This window comes from Procambarus clarkii, chromosome 30 (genome assembly GCF_040958095.1).
Source record: "Procambarus clarkii isolate CNS0578487 chromosome 30, FALCON_Pclarkii_2.0, whole genome shotgun sequence".
In the NCBI taxonomy this organism is placed as follows: Eukaryota; Metazoa; Arthropoda; class Malacostraca; order Decapoda; family Cambaridae; genus Procambarus; species Procambarus clarkii.
In genome coordinates, this window is record NC_091179.1 from 43,316,811 (window position 1) to 43,338,599 (window position 21,789).

The window sequence follows — 21,789 nt, forward strand, 5'->3', positions numbered from 1 at the left end:
AGACAGCCAGAATTTGGCTCCAAAATTCAGCCTCTGCATCATTCTCTTCAGCCTCTGCATTCCTCTCTTGAACTCCTGCATCCCTCTCTTAAGCCTCTGCATCCCTCTCTTGAGCTTCTGCATCACTATCAAGAGTATTTTCAGTATAAATTGAAATAATTTCAAACTGCGAATACGTTCAGAAAGCCAGAATTTGGCTCCAAAATATGGCTCGAGCGTGGAATTTAGGATGTTTGGGATATTTTGAAAACTTCAGGAAGAGTTAGAGCAAAATGTGATCCATCGCCGATTTCAGTAATTGTCATATTTTCGGTATAAAATTTCGTAATTTCAAACTGCGAGTACGTTTAGAAAGCCAGAATTTGGTTCAAAAATATAGCTCAAGGGTCGAATTTGGGATGTTTAGGATATTTTGAAAACTGCAGGTAGGGTTTGGGCAAAATGTGATCCATCGCTGCTTTCAGTAATTGGCATATTTTCGGTATAAAAAGTCGTAATTTCAAACTGGGAATACGTGCAGAGAGCCAGAATTTGGTTTCAAAATATGGCTCAAGGGTCGAATTTCGGATGCTGGGGATATTTTGCAAACTGCAGGGAGGGTTTGGGCAAAATGTGATCCATCGCAGCTCTCAGATACTAGCATATTTTTGGTATAAAAAGACGTAATTTCAAACGGCGAATACGTGCAGAGAGCCAGAATTCGGCTCCAAAATATGGCTCAAGGATCGAATTTGGGATGTTTGGGATATTATGAAAACTGCATGGGGGTTTGGGCAAAATGTGACCCATCGCTGCTTTCAGTAATTGGCATATTGTCAGTATAAAAAGTCGTAATTTCAAATTGCGAATACGTGCAGAGAGCCAGAATTTGGCTCCAAAATGAGGCTGAAGGTTCGAATTTTGGATGATTGCGATATTTTGAAAACTGCAGGGAGGGTTTGGGAAAAATGTGATCCACCGTCGCTCTCAGTAATTAACATATTTTCGGTATAAAATGTAGTAAATTAAAACTGCGAATACGTGCAGAGAGCCAGAATTTGGCTACAAAATATGACTCAAGCGTCGAATTTGGGATGTTTGGGATATTTTGAAAACTGCAGGGAGTGTTTGGGCAAAATGTGATCCATCGCCGCTTTCAGTAATATGTATATTTTCGGTATAAAAAGTCGTAATTTCAAACTGCGAATACGTGAAGAGAGTCAGAATTTGGCTCCAAAATTAGGATCAAAGGTCGAATTTGGGATGATTTGGATATTTGGCAAGCTGCAGGGAGGGTTTGGGCAAAATGTGATCCATCGCCGCTCTCAGTAATTGGCATATTTTCAGTAAAAAAAGTCGTAATTTCAAACTGCGAATACGTGCAGAGAACCAGAATTTGGCTCCAAAATATGACTCAAGCGTCGAATTTGGGATTTTTGGGATATTTTGAAAACTGCAGGGAGTGTTTGGGCAAAATGTGATCCATCGCCGCTTTCAGTAATTGGCATTTTTTCGGTATAAAAAGTCGTAATTTCAAACTGCGAATACGTGCAGACAGCCAGAATTTGGTTCCAAAATTCAGCCTCGGCATCATTCTCTTCAGCCTCTGCATTCCTCTCTTGAACTCCTGCATCCCTCTCATGAACCTCTGCATCCCTCTCTTGAGCCTTTGCAACACTCTCTTAAGCCTCTGCATCCCTCTCTTGAGCTTATGCATCACTATCAAGAGCATCTGCATCCCTCTCTTGAGCCTCTGCATCCTTCTCTTGAGCCTCTGCATCCCTCTCTTGAGTCTCTGCATCCCTCTCTTGAACCTCTTCATCCCTCTCATAAGCCTCTGCATCACTCTCTTCAGCCTCTGCATCACTCTCTTCAAAATGTGATCCTTCGCCGCGCTCAATAATTGGCTTATTTTCCGTATAAAAAGTAGTCATTTCAAACTGCGAATACGTGCAGAGAGTCAGAATTTGGTTACAAAATATAGCTCAAAGGTCGAATTTGGGATGTTTGGGAAATTTTGAAAACTGCAAGGGGGTTTTGGCAAAATGTGACCTATCGCTGCTTTTAATTAATGACATATTTTCAGTATAAAAATTCGTAATTTCAAACTGCGAATACGTGCAGAGAGTCAGAATTTGGCTCTAAAATTACGATCAAGGGTCGAATTTGGGATGTTTGGGGTATTTTGAAAACTGCAGGGAGGGTTTGGGCAAAATGTGATACACAGCTGCTCTCAGTAATTGGCATTCTTTCGGTATAAAAAGTCGTAACTTCAAACTGCGAATACTTGCAGAGAGCCCGAATTTGGCTCCTAATTATAGCTCAAAGGTCGAATTTGGGATGTTTGAGATATTTTGAAAACTGCAGGGAGGGTTTGGGCAAAATGTGATCCATCGCCGCTTTCATTAATTGACATATTTTCCGTATAAAAATTCGTAATTTCAAACTGGGAATACGTGCAAAGAGCCAGAATTTGGCTCCAAAATGTAGCTCAAGGGTCGAATTTAGGATGTTTGGGATATTTTGAAAACTGCAGGGAGGGTTTGGGCAAAATGTGATCCATCGCCGCTTTCAGTAATTGGCATATTTTCAGTATAAAAATTTGGGATGTTTGAAATTTCAATTTATTTCAAATTTTATTTTTATTTCGTAATTTCAAAGTGGGAATACGTGCAGAGAGCAGGAATTTGGCTTCAAAATATGGCTCAAGGGTCGACTTTTGGATGTTTTGGATATTTTGAAAAGTGCAGGGAGGGTTTGGACAAAATGTGATCCATCGCCGCTCTCAGTAAATTACATTTTTTCGGTATAAAAAGTCGTAATTTCAAACTGCGAATACGTGCAGAGAGCCAGAATTTGGCTCCAAAATAAGGCTCAAGAGTCGAATTTGGGATGTTTGGGATATTTTGCAAACTGCAGGGGGGTTTGGGCAAAATGTGACCCATCACTGCTTGCAGTAATTGGCATATTTTCAGTATAAAATGAAATAATTTCAAACTGCGAATACGTTCAGAAAGCCAGAATTTGGCTTCAAAATATGGCTCGAGCGTGGAATTTAGGATGTTTGGGATATTTTGAAAACTGCAGGAAGGGTTAGGGCAAAATGTGATCCATCGCCGACTTCAGAAATTGTCATATTTTCGGTATAAAAAGTCGTAATTTCAGACTGCGAGTACGTTTAGAAAGCCAGAATTTGGTTAAAAAATATAGCTCAAGGGTCGAATTTGGTATGTTTTTGATATTTTGAAAAGTGTAGGGAGGGTTTGGGCAAAATGTGATCCTTCGCCGATCTCAGTAAATGGCATTTTTTTGGTATAAGAAGTCGTAATTTCAAAGTGTGAATATGTGCAGAGAGCCAGAATTTGGCTCCAAAATATGGCTCAAGGGTCGAGTTTGGGATGCTGGGGATATTTTGAAATCTGTAGGGAGGGTTTGGGCAAAATGTGATCCATCGCTGCTCTCAGTAATTAGCATATTTTTTGTATATGGATTTTGGATTTACAGTCTCTGTGGTGTAGTGGTAAGATACTCGCCTGGCGTTCCGTTAGCGCTATGTCATGGGTTCGTATCCAGGACTGAGAGGATTTACTGGGCGCAATTCCTTAACTGTAGCCTCTGTTTAACGCAACAGTAAAATGTGTACTTGGATGAAAAAACGATTATTCGCGGCAGGGGATCGTATTCTAGGGACCTGCCCGAAACGCTACGCGTACTAGTAACTGTAATAGAATGTAACAACTCTTGTATATATCTCAAAAATATATCTATGCATCATTCTCTTGAGCCTCTGCATCCCTCTCTTAAGCCTCTACATCATTCTCTTGAGCCCCTGCATTACTCTTTTGAGCCTCTGCATCACTCTCCTAAGCCTCTGCATAACTCTTTTTAGCCTCTGCATCACTCTCTTGAGCTTCTGCATCTCTCTCTTGAGCCTCTGCAACACTCTCTTCAGCCTCGGCATAACTCTCTTACGCCTCTGTATCACTCTCTTGAGCCTCTGCATCACTCTCATGATCCTCTGCATCACTCTCTTGAGCCTCTGCATCACTCGCATGAGCCTTTACATCACACTCTTGAGCCTCTGCATCACTCTCTTGAGCCTCTGCATCACACTCTTAAGCCTTTGCATCCCTCTCTTGATCCTCTGCATCACGCTCTTGAGCCTCTGCATCATTCTCTTGAGCCTCTGCATCCCTCTCTTAAGCCTCTACATCATTCTCTTGAGCCTCTGCATCACTCGCTTGAGCCTCTGCATCCCTCTCTTAAGCGTCTGCATCACTCTTGACCCACTGCATCACTTTCTTGAGAGTCTGCATCACTCTCTTGAGCCTCTGCATCACTCTCTTGAGCCTCTTCATCAATCACTTGAGCCTCTGCATCCCTCTCTTAAGCCTCTGCAACACTCTCTTCAGCCTCTGCAACACTCTCTTAAGCCTCTGCATCCCGCAATTGATTCTCTGCATCACTCTCGTAAGCCTCTACATCAGTCTCTTGAGCCTCTGCACAACACTTTTTAGCCTCTGCATCACTCTCTTGAGCCTCTTCATCTATCTCCTGAGCCTCTGCAACACTCTCTTCAGCCTCTGCATCACTCTCTTAAGCCTCTGCATCACTCTCTTTGGCCTCTGCATCACTCTCTTTAGCATCTGCTTAACTCTCTTGATCCTCTGCATCACTCTCGTGAGCCTCTTCATCACTCTCATGATCTTATGCATCACTCTCTTGAGCCTCTGCATCACTCTCTTGAGCCTTTACATCACACTCTTGAGCCTCTGCATCACTCTCTTGAGCCTCTGCATCACTCTCTTAAGCCTCTGCATCCCTCCCTTGATCCTCTGCATTACTCTCTTGAGCCTGTGCATCATTCTCTTGAGCCTCTGCATCTCTCTCTTAAGCCTCTACATCATTCTCTTGAGCCTCTGCATTACTGTTTTGAGCCTCTGCATCACTCTCTTAAGCCTCGGCATCTCTCTTTAGCCTCTGCATCTCTCTCTTCACTTTCTGCATCACTCTCTTTAGCCTCTGCATCCCTCTCTGGAGCCTCAGCATCCCTCTCTTGAGGCTCTGCAGCACTCTCTTGAGACTCTGCATCATTCTCTTGAGCCTCTGCACCCCTCTCTTGAGCTCCTGCATCCCTCTCATGAACCTCTGCATACCTCTCTTGAACTCCTGCATCCCTCTCATGAGCCTCTGCATCCCTCTATTCAGCCTTTGCATCACTTCTTAAGCCTCTGCATCACTCGCTTGGGCCCCTGCATCCCTCTCTTGATCCTCTCCATCACTTTCTTCATCCTCTGCATCCCTCTCTTGAGCATCTGCATCACTCTCTTGGGCCCCTGCATCGCTCTCTTAGCCTCTCCATTACTTTCTTCAGCCTCTGCATCACCCTCTTAAGCCTCTGCATCCCTCTTTTGAGCCTCTGCATCACTTTCCTAAGCCTCTGCATCCCTTTCTTGAGCCTCTGCATCCCTCTCTTGAACTCCTGCATCCCTCTCATGAGCCTCTGCATCCCTCTCTTGAGCCTTTGCATCACTCTCTTATGCCTCTGCATCCCTCTATTGAGCCTCTGCATCCCTCTCTTCAGCCCCTGCATCACTCTCTTGAGCCTCTGAATCCCTCTCTTAAGCATCTGCATCACTCTCTTCAGCCTCTGCATCACTCTCTTCAGCCTCTGCATCACTCTCTTGAGCTTCTGCATCACTCTCTTGAGCCTCTACATCCCTCTCTTGAGCCTCTGCATCACTCTCTTCAGCCTCTGCATCACTCTCTTGAGCTTCTGCATCACTCTCTTGAGCCTCTACATCCCTCTCATGAGCCTCTGCCTCAGTCTCGTAAGCCTCTGCATCACTCTCTTGAGTCTCTGCATCACTCTCCTGAGCCTCTGTATCCCTCTCTTGAGCCTCTGCAACACTCTCTTCAGCCTCTGCATCACTCTCGTAAACCTCTCAATCGCTCTCTTGAGCCTCTCCATCAATCTCTTTAGCCCCTGCATCCCTCTATTGAGCCTCTGCATCCCTCTCTTGAGCCCCTGCATCCCTCTCTTGAGCCTCTGCATCCCTCACTTAAACCTCTGCATCACTCTCTTGAGCTTCTGCATCACTCTCTTGAGCCTCTACATCCCTCTCTTGAGCCTCTGCATCACTCTCTTGAGCCTCTGCATAACTCTCTTGAGTCTCTGCATCACTCTCTTGAGCCTCTGCATCCGTCTTTTGAGCCTCTGCAACACTCTCTTCAGCCTCTGCACCACTCTCTTAAGCCTCTGCATCCAACTCTTGAGCCTCTGAATCCCTCTCTTGAGCCTCTGCACCACTCTCTCGAGCCTCTGCATCACTCTCTTCATCCTCTGCATCCCTCTCTTGAGCATCTGCATCACTCACTTGGCCCCCTGCATCCCTCTCTTTAGCCTCTCCATCACTCTCTTGAGCCTCTGCATGACCCTCTTAAGCCTCTGCATCCCTATTTTGAGACTCTGCATCACTTTCCTAAGCCTCTACGTCACTTTTTTGAGCCTCTGCATCCCTCTCCTGACCCTTTGCATCACTCTCGTAAGCCTCTGCATCCCTCTCTTGAGCCTCTGCATCACTCTCGTAAGCCTCTGCATCACTATACTGAGCCTCTGCATAACACTCTTGAATCTCTGCATCACTCTCTTGAGCCCCTGCATCCCTCTCTTGAGCCTCTGCAACACTCTCTTGAGCCTCTGCATCACTCTCGTAAACCTCTGCATCACTCTCTTGAGCCTCTGCATAACTCTCTTGATTCTCTGCATCACTCGCTTGAGGATCTGCATCTCTCTCTTGAGCCTCTGCAACACTCTCTTCAGCCTCTGCATCACTTTCTTAAGCCTCTGCATCCCTCTCTTGAACTCCTGCATCCCTCTCATGAGCCTCTGCATCGCTCTCCTGAGCCTTTGCATCACTCTCTTAAACCTCTGCATCCCTCTCTTGAGCCTCTGCATCACTCTCGTAAGCCTCTGCATCACTCTAATGAGCCTCTGCATGACTCTCCTGAGTCTCTGCATCACTCTCTTAAGCCTCTGCTTACCTCTCTTGATCCTCTGCATCACTCTCTTGAGCCTCTGCATCACTCTCATGATCCTCTGCATCACTCTCTTGAGCCTCAGCACAACTCTTTTTAGCCTCTGCATCACTCTCTTGAGCCTCTGCATCTCTCTCGTAAGGCTCTGCATCCCTCTCTTGAACTCCTGCATCCTTCTCATGAGCCTCTGCATCCCTCTCCTGAGCCTTTGCATAACTCTCTTAAGCCTCTGCATCCCTTTCTTGAGCCTCTGCATCACTCTCGTAAGCCTCTGCATCACTCTAAGGAGCCTCTGCATAACTCTCTTGAGTCTCTGCATCACTCTCTTCAGCCTCTGTATCCCTCTCTTGAGCCTCTGCAACACTCTCTTCAGCCTCTGCAACACTCTCTTCAGCCTCTGCATCACTCTTGTAAACCTCTGAATCACTCTCTTGAGCCTCTCCATCAATCTCTTGAGCCCCTGCATCCCTCTATTGAGCCTCTGCATCCCTCTCTTGAGCCCCTGCATCCCTCTCTTGAGCCTCTGCATCCCTCTCGTAAGCCTCTGCATCACTCTCTTCAGCCTCTGCATCACTCTCATGAGCTTCTGCATCCCTCTCTTAAGCCTCTGCATCACTCTCTTCAGCCTCTGCATCCCTCTCTTAAGCCTCTGCATCACTCTATAAGCCTCTGCATCACTCTCGTAATCCTCTGAATCACTCTCTTGAGCCTCTGCATCCCTCTCTTGAGCCTGTGCATCACTCTCTTGAGCATCGGCATCCCTCTCATAAGCCTCTGCATCACTCTCTTGAGCCTCTGCATCACTCTCTAAAGCCTCTGCATACCTCTCTTGAGCCTCTACATCACTCTCTTGAGCCTCTGCATCACTCTCTTGAGCCTCTGCATCACTCTCTTGACCCTCTGCATCACTCGCTTGAGCCTCTGCATCCCTCTCTTAAGCCTCTGCATCACTCTCTTGAGCCACTGCATCACTTTCTTGAGCCTCTGCATCACTCTCTTGAGCCTCTGCATCACTCTCTTGAGCCTCTTCATCAATCTCTTGAGCCTCTGCAGCCCTCTCCTAAACCTCTGCAACACTCTCTTCAGCCTCTGCATCACTCTCTTAAGCCTCTGCATCACTCTCTTGAGCCTCTGCATCCCTCTCTTGAGCCTCTGCAACACTCTCTTCAGCCTCTGCATCACTCTCTTAAGCTTCTGCATCCCTCTCCTGAACTCCTGCATCCCTCTCATGAGCCTCTGCATCCCTCTCCTGAGCCTTTGCATAACTCTCTTAAGCCTCTGCATCCCTTTCTTGAGCCTCTGCATCACTCTCGTAAGCCTCTGCATCACTCTAATGAGCCTCTGCATAACTCTCTTGAGTCTCTGCATCACTCTCTTCAGCCTCTGTATCCCTCTCTTGAGCCTCTGCAACACTCTCTTCAGCCTCTGCAACACTCTCTTCAGCCTCTGCATCACTCTTGTAAACCTCTGAATCACTCTCTTGAGCCTCTCCATCAATCTCTTGAGCCCTTGCATCCCTCTATTGAGCCTCTGCATCCCTCTCTTGAGCCCCTGCATCCCTCTCTTGAGCCTCTGCATCCCTCTCTTAAGCCTCTGCATCACTCTCTTCAGCCTCTGCATCACTCTCTTGAGCATCTGCATCCCTCTCTTAAGCCTCTGCATCACTCTCTTCAGCCTCTGCATCCCTCTCTTAAGCCTCTGCATCACTCTATAAGCCTCTGCATCACTCTCGTAATCCTCTGAATCACTCTCCTGAGCCTCTGCATCCCTCTCTTGAGCCTGTGCATCACTCTCTTGAGCATCTGCATCCCTCTCATAAGCCTCTGCATCACTCTCTTGAGCCTCTGCATCACTCTCGTAAGCCTCTGCATACCTCTCTTGAGCCTCTGCATCACTCTCTTGAGCGTCTGCATCACTCTCTTGAGCCTCTGCATCACTCTCTAGACCCTCTGCATCACTCGCTTGAGCCTTTGCATCCCTCTCTTAAGCCTCTGCATCACTCTCTTGAGCCACTGCATCACTTTCTTGAGCCTCTGCATCACTCTCTTGAGCCTCTGCATCACTCTCTTGAGCCTCTTCATCAATCTCTTGAGGCTCTGCAGCCCTCTCCTAAGCCTCTGCATCACTCTCTTGAGCCTCTGTATCTCTCTCCTGAGCCTCTGCAACACTCTCTTCAGCCTCTGCATCACTCTCTTTAGCCTCTTCATAACTCTCTTCGGCCTCTGCATCATTCTCTTAAGCCTCTGCTTACCTCTCTTCATCCTCTGCATCACTCTCTTGAGCCTCTGCATCACTCTCATGATATTCTGCATCACTCTTTTGAGACTCTGCATCACTCTCTTGAGCCTCTACATCACACTCTTGAGCCTCTGCATCACTCTCTTGAGCCTCTGCATCACTCTCTTAAGCCTCTGCATCCCTCCCTTGATCCTCTGCATCACTCTCTTGAGCCTCTGCATCATTCTCTTGAGCCTCTGCATCCCTCTCTTAAGCCTCTACATCATTCTCATGAGCCTCTGCATTAATCTTAATAATACGAAACCTCGCTTTATGATTTGAAGTAAAATCCTCAAATATGGTAATATAGTGACTTTTTTCACGTTATATTATGTTTTTATTGCATATATCGACGTTTCAGCCAGATTAGAACGTTTTACGTGTACATCTTCCATCGGTAATATAAACCGAAAATCAGAAACATTTTAGTTAATTTGAATGAAAGCACATTGATTTTTATCATTTGTATTGGAAGCAACATCTTTATACGTCTTTTCTAGGGGCTAAAAAATGCGAAACGTCGCTTTATGATTCGAAGTTAAAATCCTCAAATTTGGTATAATAATGACTTTTTTCACGTTTTTTATGTAATTTGATATTACGTAAATATATTCATTTTTACCAATATTTCGATACTATTTTATGTAGTATCACGATATGTGATTTAGCCTTCAAGTCTCAGATTTTCGCATAATATTGCATTTTAAGCAAGTTTTCTTGCATTTTGTTTCGTACTAAAAATCATCGAATTCAGCAGTATTTTGACGTTTATCATCCCCTTTTCCTTTATGTGATATAAACAAAATATCATCGAATTAGGCAATATTTTGCCGTTTTTCCACGTTTTTGTGAATTTTCAGTTTATTGTTAATATTTCATTAAATATACGAGAAAAATTATGCAAACACATAATTGATCAGATAATAACCTTAAATACTTCATTTTCAATCATCTATTTGTTTCTCGTTAAAATACTGAGTAAGATATTGAAAAGGGAAGAAGTTCTGATTTTATTGCATACATCGACATTTCAGCCGGATTAGAACGGTTTTACGTGTACATCTTCCATCGGTAATATAAACCGAAAATCAGGAACATTTTAATTAATTTTAATGAAAACACATTGATTTTTATCATTTGTATTGGAAGCAACATCTTTATACATCTTTTCTAGGGTCTAAAAAATACGAAACGTCGCTCTATGATTCGAAGTTAAAATCCTCAAATTTGGTATAATAATGACTTTTTTCACGTTTTTCATGTAGTTTGATATTACGCAAATAATGTTACATTTTTAACAATATTTCGATACTATTTCATGTAGTATCACGATATGTGATTTGGCTTTCAAATATCAGATTTTCGCATAATATTGCATTTTAAGCAAGTTTTCTTGCATTTTGTTTCGAACTAAAAATCTTCGAATTCAGCAATATTTTGACGTTTATCATCCCCTTTTCCTTTATGTGATATAAACAAAATGTCATCAAATTAGGCAATATTTTTCTGTTTTTCCACGTTTTTGTGAATTTTCAGTTTATTGCTATTAATTCATTAAAAAAACGATATAAATGATGCAAACACATAATTTATTAGAAATTAACCTTAAACACTTCATTTTCAATAAACTATTTGTTTCTCGTTAAAATACTGAGTAAGATATTGGAAAGGGGAGAAAGTTCTGTTTTTATTGCATATATCGACGTTTTAGCCGGATTAGAGCGGTTTTACGTGTACATCTTCCATCGGTAATATAAGCGGAAAATCAGGAACATTTTAGTTAATTCCAATGAAAACACATTGATTTTTATCATTTGTATTTGAAACAACATTGTCATATGTCTTTTCTTGGATCTAAATAATACGAAACCTCGCTTTATGATTTGAAGTTAAAATCCTTCAAATATGGTAATATAGTGACTTTTTTCACGTTATTCATGTAGTGTGATTTTACGTATATATATTTGTTTTTACCAATATTTCGATACTACTTCATGTTTTCTCACGATATGTGATTTGGCCTTCAAATCTCACAATTTTGCAAATTTTACATTTTTAAGCAAGTTTTCTTGCATTTTGTTTCGTACTAAAAATTATCGAATTCAGCAATATTTTGACGTTTATCATCTCCTTTTCCTTTATGTGATATGAACAAAATATCATCGAATTAGGCAATATTTTGCTGTTTTTCTACGTTTTTGTGAATTTTCAGTTTATTGCTATTAATTCATTAAATATACGATAAAAATGATGCAAACACAAATTGATTAGAAATTAACCTTAAACACTTCATTTTCAATCAACTATTTGTTTCTTGTTAAAATACTGAGAAAGATATTGGAAAGGGGAGAAGTTCTGTTTTTATTGCATATATCGACGTTTCAGCCGGATTAGAGCGGTTTTACGTGTACATCTTCCATCGGTAATATAAACGGAAAATCAGGAACATTTTAGTTAATTCTAATGAAAACACATTGATTTTTATCATTTGTATTTAAAACAACATTGTCATATGTCTTTTCTTGGATCTAAATAAAACGTAACCTCGCTCTATGATTTGAAGTTAAAATCCTTAAATATGGTAATATACTGACTTTTTTCACGTTATTCATGTAGTGTGATTTTACGTATATATATTCGTTTTTACCAATATTTCGATACTACTTCATGTTTTCTAACGATATGTGATTTGGCCTTCAAATCTCAAAATTTCGCAAATTTTGCATTTATAAGCATGTTTTCTTTCATTTTGTTTTGTACTAAAAATCATCGAATTTAGCAATATTTTGACGTTTATCATCCCCTTTTCCTTTATGTGGTATAAACAAAATATCATCGAATTAGGCAATATTTTGCCGTTTTTCCACGTTTTTGTGAATTTTCAGTTTATTGTTATTATTTCATTAAATATACGAGAAAAATTATGCAAACACATAATTGATCAGATAATAACCTTAAATACTTCATTTTCAATCATCTATTTGTTTCTCGTTAAAATACTGAGTAAGATATTGAAAAGGGAAGAAGTTCTGATTTTATTGCATACATCGACGTTTCAGCCGGATTAGAACGGTTTTACGTGTACATCTTCCATCGGTAATATAAACCGAAAATCAGGAACATTTTAATTAATTTTAATGAAAACATATTGATTTTTATCATTTGTATTGGAAGCAACATCTTTATACATACATCTTTTCTAGGGTCTAAAAAATACGAAACGTCGCTCTATGATTCGAAGTTAAAATCCTCAAATTTGGTATAATAATGACTTTTTACACGTTTTTCATGTAGTTTGATATTACGCAAATAATGTTACATTTTTAACAATATTTCGATACTATTTCATGTAGTATCACGATATGTGATTTGGCTTTCAAATATCAGATTTTCGCATAATATTGCATTTTAAGCAAGTTTTCTTGCATTTTGTTTCGTACTAAAAATTATTGAATTCAGCAATATTTTGACGTTTATCATCTCCTTTTCCTTTATGTGATATGAACAAAATATCATCGAATTAGGCAATATTTTGCTGTTTTTCTACGTTTTTGTGAATTTTCAGTTTATTGCTATTAATTCATTAAATATACGATAAAAATGATGAAAACACAAATTGATTAGAAATTAACCTTAAACACTTCATTTTCAATCAACTATTTGTTTCTCGTTAAAATACTGAGAAAGATATTGGAAAGGGGAGAAGTTCTGTTTTTATTGCATATATCGACGTTTCAGCCGGATTAGAACGGTTTTACGTGTACATCTTCCATCGGTAATATAAAGCAAAAATCAGGAAAGTTTTAGTTAATTTTAATGAAAACACATTGATTTTTATCATTTGTATTGGAAGCTTTATGTATCTTTATACGTGTTTTCTAGGGTCTAAAAAATACGAAACGTCGCTCTATGATACGAAGTTAAAATCCTCAAATTTGGTATAATAATGACTTTTTTCACGTTTTTCATGTAGTTTGATATTACGTAAATATATTCATTTTTAACAATATTTCGATACTATTTTATGTAGTATCACGATATGTGATTTGGCCTTCAAATCTCAGATTTTCGCATAATATTGCATTTTAAGCAAATTTTCTTACATTTTGTTTCGTACTAAAAATCATCGAATTCAGCAATATTTTGACGTTTACATCCCCTTTTCCTTTATGTGATATAAACAAAATATCATCGAATTAGGCCATATTTTGCTGTTTTTCCACGTTTTTGTGAATTTTCAGTTTATTGCTATTAAGTCATTAAATATACGATAAAAATGATGCAAACACAAATTGATTAGAAATTAACCTTAAACACTTCATTTTCAATAAACTATTTGTTTCAGGGGGGTTTGGGCAAAATGTGACCTATCGCTGCCTTTAGTTATTGGCATATTTTCAGTATAAAAATTCGTAATTTCAAACTCCGAATACGTGCAGAGACTCAGAATTTGGCTCCAAAATTACGATCAAGGTTCGAATTTGGGATGTTTGGGGTATTTTGAAAACTGCAGGGAGGGTTTGGGTAAAATGTGATACATCGCCGCTCTCAGTAATAGGCATTTTTTAGGTAAAAAAAGTCGTAATTTCAAATTGCGAATACGTTCAGACAGCCAGAATTTGGCTCCAAAATATAGCTCAAGGATCGAATTTGGGATGTTTGGGATGTTTTGAAATCTGCAGAGGGGGTTTTGGCAAAATGTGACCCATCGCCGCTCTCAGTAATTGGCATATTATCGGTATGAAATGAAATAATTTCAAACTGCGAATAAGTGCAGAGAGCCCGAATTTGACTCCAAAATATGTCTCAAGCGTCGAATTTGGGATGTTTGGATCATTTTGAAAACTGCATGGGGGTTTGGGGAAAATGTGACCCATCGCTGGTTTCAGTGATTGGCATATTTTCAGTATAAAAATTCGTAATTTCAAACTGGGAATACGTACGGAGAGCCAGAATTTGGCTCCAAAATATAGCTCAAGGGTCGAATTTGGGATGTTTGGGATATTTTGAAAACTGCAGGGAGGGTTTGGGCAAAATGTGATCCATCGCTGCTTTCAGTAATTGGCATATTTTCGGTATAAAAAGTCGTAATTTCAAACTGGGAATACTTGCAGAGAGCCAGAATTTGGCTCCAAAATATGGCTCAAGAGTCGAATTTGGGATGTTGGGGATATTTTGCAAACTGCAGGGGGGTTTGGGCAAAATGTGTCCCATCGCTGATTGCAGTAATTGGCATATTTTCAGTATAAAATGAAATAATTTCAAACTGCGAATACGTTCAGAAAGCCAGAATATGGCTCCAAAATATGGCTCAAGCTTGGAATTTAGGATGTTTGGGATATTTTGAAAACTGCAGGAAGGGTTAGGGCAAAATGTGATCCATCGTCGCTCTCAGTAATTAACATATTTTCGGTATAAAAAGTCGTAATTTCAAACTGCGAATACGTGCAGAGAGCCAGAATTTGGCTACAAAATATGACTCAAGCGTCGAATTTCGGATGTTTGGAATATTTTGAAAACTGCAGGGAGTGTTTGGGCAAAATGTGATCCATCGCCGCTTATAGTAATTGGTATATTTTCGGTATAAAAAGTCGTAATTTCAAACTGCGAATACGTGAACAGAGTCAGAATTTGGCTCCAAAATTAGGATCAAAGGTCGAATTTGGGATGATTGGGATATTTGGCAAGCTGCAGGGAGGGTTTGGGCAAAATGTGATCCATCGCCGCTCTCTGTAATTGTCATATTTTCGGTATAAAAAGTCGTAATTTCAAACTGCGAGTACGTGGAGAAAGCCAGAATTTGGTTCAAAAATATAGCTCAAGGGTCGAATTTTGGATGTTTGGGATATTTTGCAAACAGCAGGGAGGGTTTGGGCAAAATGTGATCCATCGCTGCTGTCAGTAATTAGCATATTTTTGGTATAAAAAGTCGTAATTTCAAACGGCGAATACGTGCAGAGAGCCAGAATTCGGCTCCAAAATATGGCTCAAGGATCGAATTTGGGATGTTTGGGATATTATGAAACCTGCATGGGGGTTTGGGCAAAATGTGACCCATCGCTGCTTTCAGTAATTGGCATATTTTCAGTATAAAAAGTCGTAATTTCAAACTGCGAATACGTGCAGAGAGCCAGAATTTGGCTCCAAAATGAGGCTGAAGGGTCGAATTTGGGATGTTTGCGATATTTTGAAAACTGCAGGGAGGGTTTGGGCAAAATGTGATCCATCGTCCTTCACAGTAATTAACATATTTTCGGTATAAAAAGTCGTTATTTCAAACTGCGAATACGTGCAGAGAGCCAGAATTTGGCTACAAAATATGACTCAAGCGTCGAATTTGGGATGTTTGGGATTTTTTGAAAACTGCAGGGAGTGTTTGGGCAAAATGTGATCCATCGCCGCTTTCAGTAATTGGTATATTTTCGGTATAAAAAGTCGTAATTTCAAACTGCGAATACGTGAAGAGAGTCAGAATTTGGCTCCAAAATTAGGATCAAAGTTCGAATTTGGGATGATTGGGATATTTGGCAAGCTGCAGGGAGGGTTTGGGCAAAATGTGATCCATCGCCGCTCTCAGTAATTGGCATATTTTCAGTATAAAAAGTCGTAATTTCAAACTGCGAATACATGCAGAGTGCCAGAATTTGGCTCCAAAATATGACTCAAGCGTCGAATTTGGGATGTTTGGGATATTTTGAAAACTGCAGGGAGTGTTTGGGCAAAATGTGATCCATCGCCGCTTTCAGTAATTGGTATATTTTCGGTATAAAAAGTCGTAATTTCAAACTGCGAATACGTGCAGAGAGCCAGAATTTGGCTAAAAAATATTGCTCAAGCGTCGAATATTGTTATGTTTTGGATATTTTGAAAATTGCAGTTAGGGTTTGGGCAAAAGGTGATCCATCGCCGCTCTCAGTAATTGGCATTTTTTCGGTATAAAAAGTCGAAATTTCAAACTGCGAATACGTGCAGACAGCCAGAATTTGGCTCCAAAATTCAGCCTCTGCATCATTCTCTTCAGCCTCTGCATCCCTCTCTTGAACTCCTGCATCCCTCACATGAGCCTCTGCATCCCTCTCTTGATCCTCTGCATCACTATCAAGAGCCTCTGCATCCATCTCTTGAGCCTCTGCATCCTTCTCTTGAGCCTCTGCATCCCTCTCTTGAGCCTCTGCATCCCTCTCTTGAACCTCTGCATCCCTCTCTTAAGCCTCTGCATCACTCTCTTCAGCCTCTGCATCACTCTCTTCAAAATGTGATCCTTCGCCGCGCTCAATAATTGGCTTATTTTCCGTATAAAAAGTAGTCATTTCAAACTGCGAATACGTGCAGAGAGCCAGAATTTGGTTACAAAATAAAGCTCAAGGGTCGAATTTGGGATGTTTGGGAAATTTTCAAAACTGCACGGGGGTTTTGGCAAAATGTGACCTATCGCTGCTTTTAATTATTGACTTATTTTCAGTATAAAAATTCGTAATTTCAAACTGCGAATACGTGCAGAGAGTCAGAATTTTGCTCTAAAATTACGATCAAGGGTCGAATTTGGGATGTTTTAGTTATTTTGAAAACTGCAGGGAGGGTTTGGGCAAAATGTGATACATAGCTGCTCTCAGTAATTGGCATTCTTTCGGTATAAAAAGTCGTAATTTCAAACTGCGAATACTTGCAGACAGCCAGAATTTGGCTCCAAAATATAGCTCAAGGGTCGAATTTGGGATGTTTGCGATATTTTGAAAACTGCAGGGGGGTTTGGGCAAAATGTGACCCATCGCCGCTCTCATTAATTGGCATATTGTCGGAATAAAGTTAAATAATTTCAAACTGCGAATACGTGCAAAGAGCCCGAATTTGACTACAAAATATGTCTCAAGCGCCGAATTTGGGATGTTTGGGATATTTTGAAAACTGCAGGGGGGTTTGGGCAAAATGTGACCCATCGCTGCTTTCAGTGATTGGAATATTTTCAGGATAAAAATTCGTAATTTCAAACTGGGAATACGTACGAGAGCCAGAATTTGGGTCCAAAATATAGCTCAAGGGTCGAATTTGGGATGTTTGTGATATTTTGAAAACTGCATTGGGGTTTGGGCAAAATGTGACCCATCGCCGCTCTCAGTAATTGGCACATTGTCGGTATAAAATGAAATAAATTCAAACTGCGAATACGTGCAGAGAACCCGAATTTGACTCCAAAATATGTCTCAAGCGTCGAATTTGGAATGTTTGGGATATTTTGAAAGCTGCAGGGAGGGTTTGGGGAAAATGTGATCCATCGCTGCTCTCAGTAAATGGCATTTTTTCGGCGTAAAAAGTCGAAATTTCAAACTGCGAATACGTGCAGAGAGCCAGAATTTGGCTCCAAAATATGTCTCAAGGGTCAAATTTGGGATGCTGGGGATATTTTGAAATCTGCAGGGAGGGTTTGGGCAAAATGTGATCCATCGCTGCTCTCAGTAATTAGCATATTTTTTGTATATGGATTTTGGATTTACAGTCTCCGTGGTATAGTGGTAAGACACCTGCTTGCGCTATGTCATGGGTTCGTATCCTGGCCTAGGAGGATTTACTGGGCGCAATTCCTTAACTGTAACCTCTGTTTACGCAACAGTAAAATGTGTACTTGGATGAAAAAACGAGTCTTCGCGGCAGGGGATCGTATTCAAGGGACCTGCCCGAAACGCTACGCGTACTAGTGGCTGTAATAGAATGTAACAACTCTTGTATATATCTCAAAAAAAAAGTATAAAAAGTCGTAATTTCAAACTGCGAATACTTGCAGAGAGCCAGAATTTGGCTCCAAAATATGGCTCAAGAGTCGAATTTGGGATGTTGGGGATATTTTGCAAACTGCAGGGGGGTTTGGGCAAAATGTGTCCCATCGCTGCTTACAGTAATTGGCATATTTTCAGTATAAAATGAAATAATTTCAAACTGCGAATACGTTCAGAAAGCCAGAATATGGCTCCAAAATATGGCTCAAGCTTGGAATTTAGGATGTTTGGGATATTTTGAAAACTGCAGGAAGGGTTAGGGCAAAATGTGATCCATCGTCGCTCTCAGTAATTAACATATTTTCGGTATAAAAAGTCGTAATTTCAAACTGCGAATAGAGTGCAGAGAGCCAGAATTTGGCTACAAAATATGACTCAAGCGTCGAATTTCGTATGTTTGGAATATTTTGAAAACTGCAGGGAGTGTTTGGGCAAAATGTGATCCATCGCCGCTTATAGTAATTGGTATATTTTCGGTATAAAAAGTCGTAATTTCAAACTGCGAATACGTGAACAGAGTCAGAATTTGGCTCCAAAATTAGGATCAAAGGTCGAATTTGGGATGATTGGGATATTTGGCAAGCTGCAGGGAGAATTTGGGCAAAATGTGATCCATCGCCGCTCTCTGTAATTGTCATATTTTCGGTATAAAATGTCATAATTTCAAACTGCGAGTACGTGGAGAAAGCCAGAATTTGGTTCAAAAATATAGCTCAAGGGTCGAATTTTGGATGTTTGGGATATTTTGCAAACTGCAGGGAGGGTTTGGGCAAAATGTGATCCATCGCTGCTCTCAGTAATTAGCATATTTTTGGTATAAAAAGTCGTAATTTCAAACGGCGAATACGTGCAGAGAGCCAGAATTCGGCTCCAAAATATGGCTCAAGGATCGAATTTGGGATGTTTGGGATATTATGAAACCTGCATGGGGGTTTGGGCAAAATGTGACCCATCGCTGCTTTCAGTAATTGGCATATTTTCAGTATAAAAAGTCGTAAATTCAAACTGCGAATACGTGCAGAGAGCCAGAATTTGGCTACAAAATATGACTCAAGCGTCGAATTTGGGATGTTTTGGATTTTTTGAAAACTGCAGGGAGTGTTTGGGCAAAATGTGATCCATCGCCGCTTTCAGTAATTGGTATATTTTCGGTATAAAAAGTCGTAATTTCAAACTGCGAATACGTGAAGAGAGTCAGAATTTGGCTCCAAAACTAGGATCAAAGTTCGAATTTGGGATGATTGGGATATTTGGCAAGCTGCAGGGAGGGTTTGGGCAAAATGTGATCCAACGCCGCTCTCAGTAATTGGCATATTTTCAGTATAAAAAGTCGTAATTTCAAACTGCGAATACATGCAGAGTGCCAGAATTTGGCTCCAAAATATGACTTAAGCGTCGAATTTGGGATGTTTGGGATATTTTGAAAACTGCAGGGAGTGTTTGGGCAAAATGTGATCCATCGCCGCTTTCAGTAATTGGTATATTTTCGGTATAAAAAGTCGTAATTTCAAACTGCGAATACGTGCAGAGAGCCAGAATTTGGCTAAAAAATATTGCTCAAGCGTCGAATATTGTTATGTTTTGGATATTTTGAAAATTGCAGTTAGGGTTTGGGCAAAAGGTGATCCATCGCTGCTCTCTGTGGGAACCGACCTGTGAGATTTATATTTATTTGATTTATATGAATTTATATTTACGTTAATTTATATACTTCGATAGCAATTTGTATGATGATAAGTGGACTGTATTTCTGCAATAATCTCATAATCTCACAAATCGATCCTCTACACATTAGGGGGGGTTTATTAGTTTATATATATGCAGCCAATCAAACTACAGAATTAACTACATACATTGAAGAGGTTCCTTATCTTATAGTACAGCAGGCTAGTCCACCAGGTATAACTAGGGTGTAGACACCAAATTATCCTCTTTGAGGTAGCTTCCATATCACCCAGTAACTGGTGCACAAAATCTTCCTCGTCTTGACCTGTCAAAAGTGCGCTAGCTGTGAAGCCAGAATCCTATATATGACAAGCTATATCAGAGAAAACTGTACATGGAACAATAAAGACCTGGCTTAATTACCTTTAGTATGAGGCGATTTCGCGTTCTAACCGGCCAACCCTACCCAATGACATTAATGGCCACTAATGATAGATAATGGGTTTCGGAAAGAACACTTAACTTGAATTTGTAGACAGCGTGTTGATAATGGTACACTTCTGGTTTCCATAACACTACGTCCAAGTAAATTAACAGGAGCCGAATTTGCTCCCGTGTGAGCCTCTGGTCTAGTCTCAACAATGGCTGCATCTAACACTCCATACTATTGACGCCTGGCCGACATTGTCCAGATATGATAGGAGCCAAATTTGCTCCACACGTCTCGGAGGTGACACAACAATGGCTGCCTCCTTCCCCACTCTCTGACGCCTGGCTTACATTGTCCACAACTCAGAAAGTGATAGAAGGGTCACATTTACTCTACTTTAATATTGATAATTAAGTTAATTTATATAAGATGTTTTTATGATGGTAAAGTCCAAAGACTAATGTATTTAAGAATTATTCCCACCATAATAGGTGGTGAATTATAATAGTGTGTGGTGATGATATCCCGTTTTCTATAGACGGTAATTCCACTACAAGTTACGTTTTCTATGGGTAACTTGTTTATACAACACAGCTCTTATCTGTCTGTATGATATATTAAATGGTGTCGAATTTTCCGACATAATTCCCCAGGGGCTGCTCACGGGTCGAAGTCCTATTTAGAACAGACGAACACCGATACTCCTCCTTCGAATTATTAGATTTGATGTTAGTAGTTAGTAATCACACATTTGTGTGTCTGTTCGTACAGGACGGATGTCCCGTACTAGAGTTGCAGGGGTTAGAAGTCTAATGCGATTTCATTTCCCTGTCAACTCTTGAAAGGCTAATATTCAAGCCTTATTACATATTATTTAACCCAGAAGACTGAATGTGATCAAGTACTACAGTCAAGTATGATTCAGGGACTGCAGTGAGATCAGTGACATTAGATATAACTTGAAGTTTGTTCAGGTAACTGGTCACTGATATATAAACACTGAGGCCCATGGAATACATCTTGATTAAATAATAAATGTATCAAATCAGTCATCAGATTTATTGGGGTTTAATTTAGTTAATTGATTCAGAAGATTGAATAGCTCATCATTAAAGCAAAGTATGGTTCTGAGACTGCAGTGGGTTCAGTGACATTGGTCGCAGTGACTTGTAGCTGTTTTAGGCTACTGTTCACTGATTTGCCACTGAGGCCTCATGAACTCATCTCCAGCTTCAAATGATGATACTAACATCAACCTCTGTTACTATAGTCAGCTGTAATCTCCTTTGTATAATGCTACTGGAGAAATATAATCAGCTGACAAATTTAGATTTCTACTGGTATTGTTTATCTGCAGGCATAGGTCTCCTCAGGCTGGATACTGGGCCTGAGAGTAATTTACCTCCTGCAGAGTTTAACATGGTTATGCCCTGATATTTAGTAGGGCTACCGATGAATCGATGGTAGTAGTCTGTCCCCACAAGGACAGCCATTTGGCATTTGATTTGCTCAAATTTACCTGCAGCTGCTTGATAATAGCTTTCCAGGTCAGCATAATCAACTTGAGATTGTTGTGACAAATCTTCACATTTCTTGATCTGTCTTGTTAAGTGGCCTTTAAGACCTGCA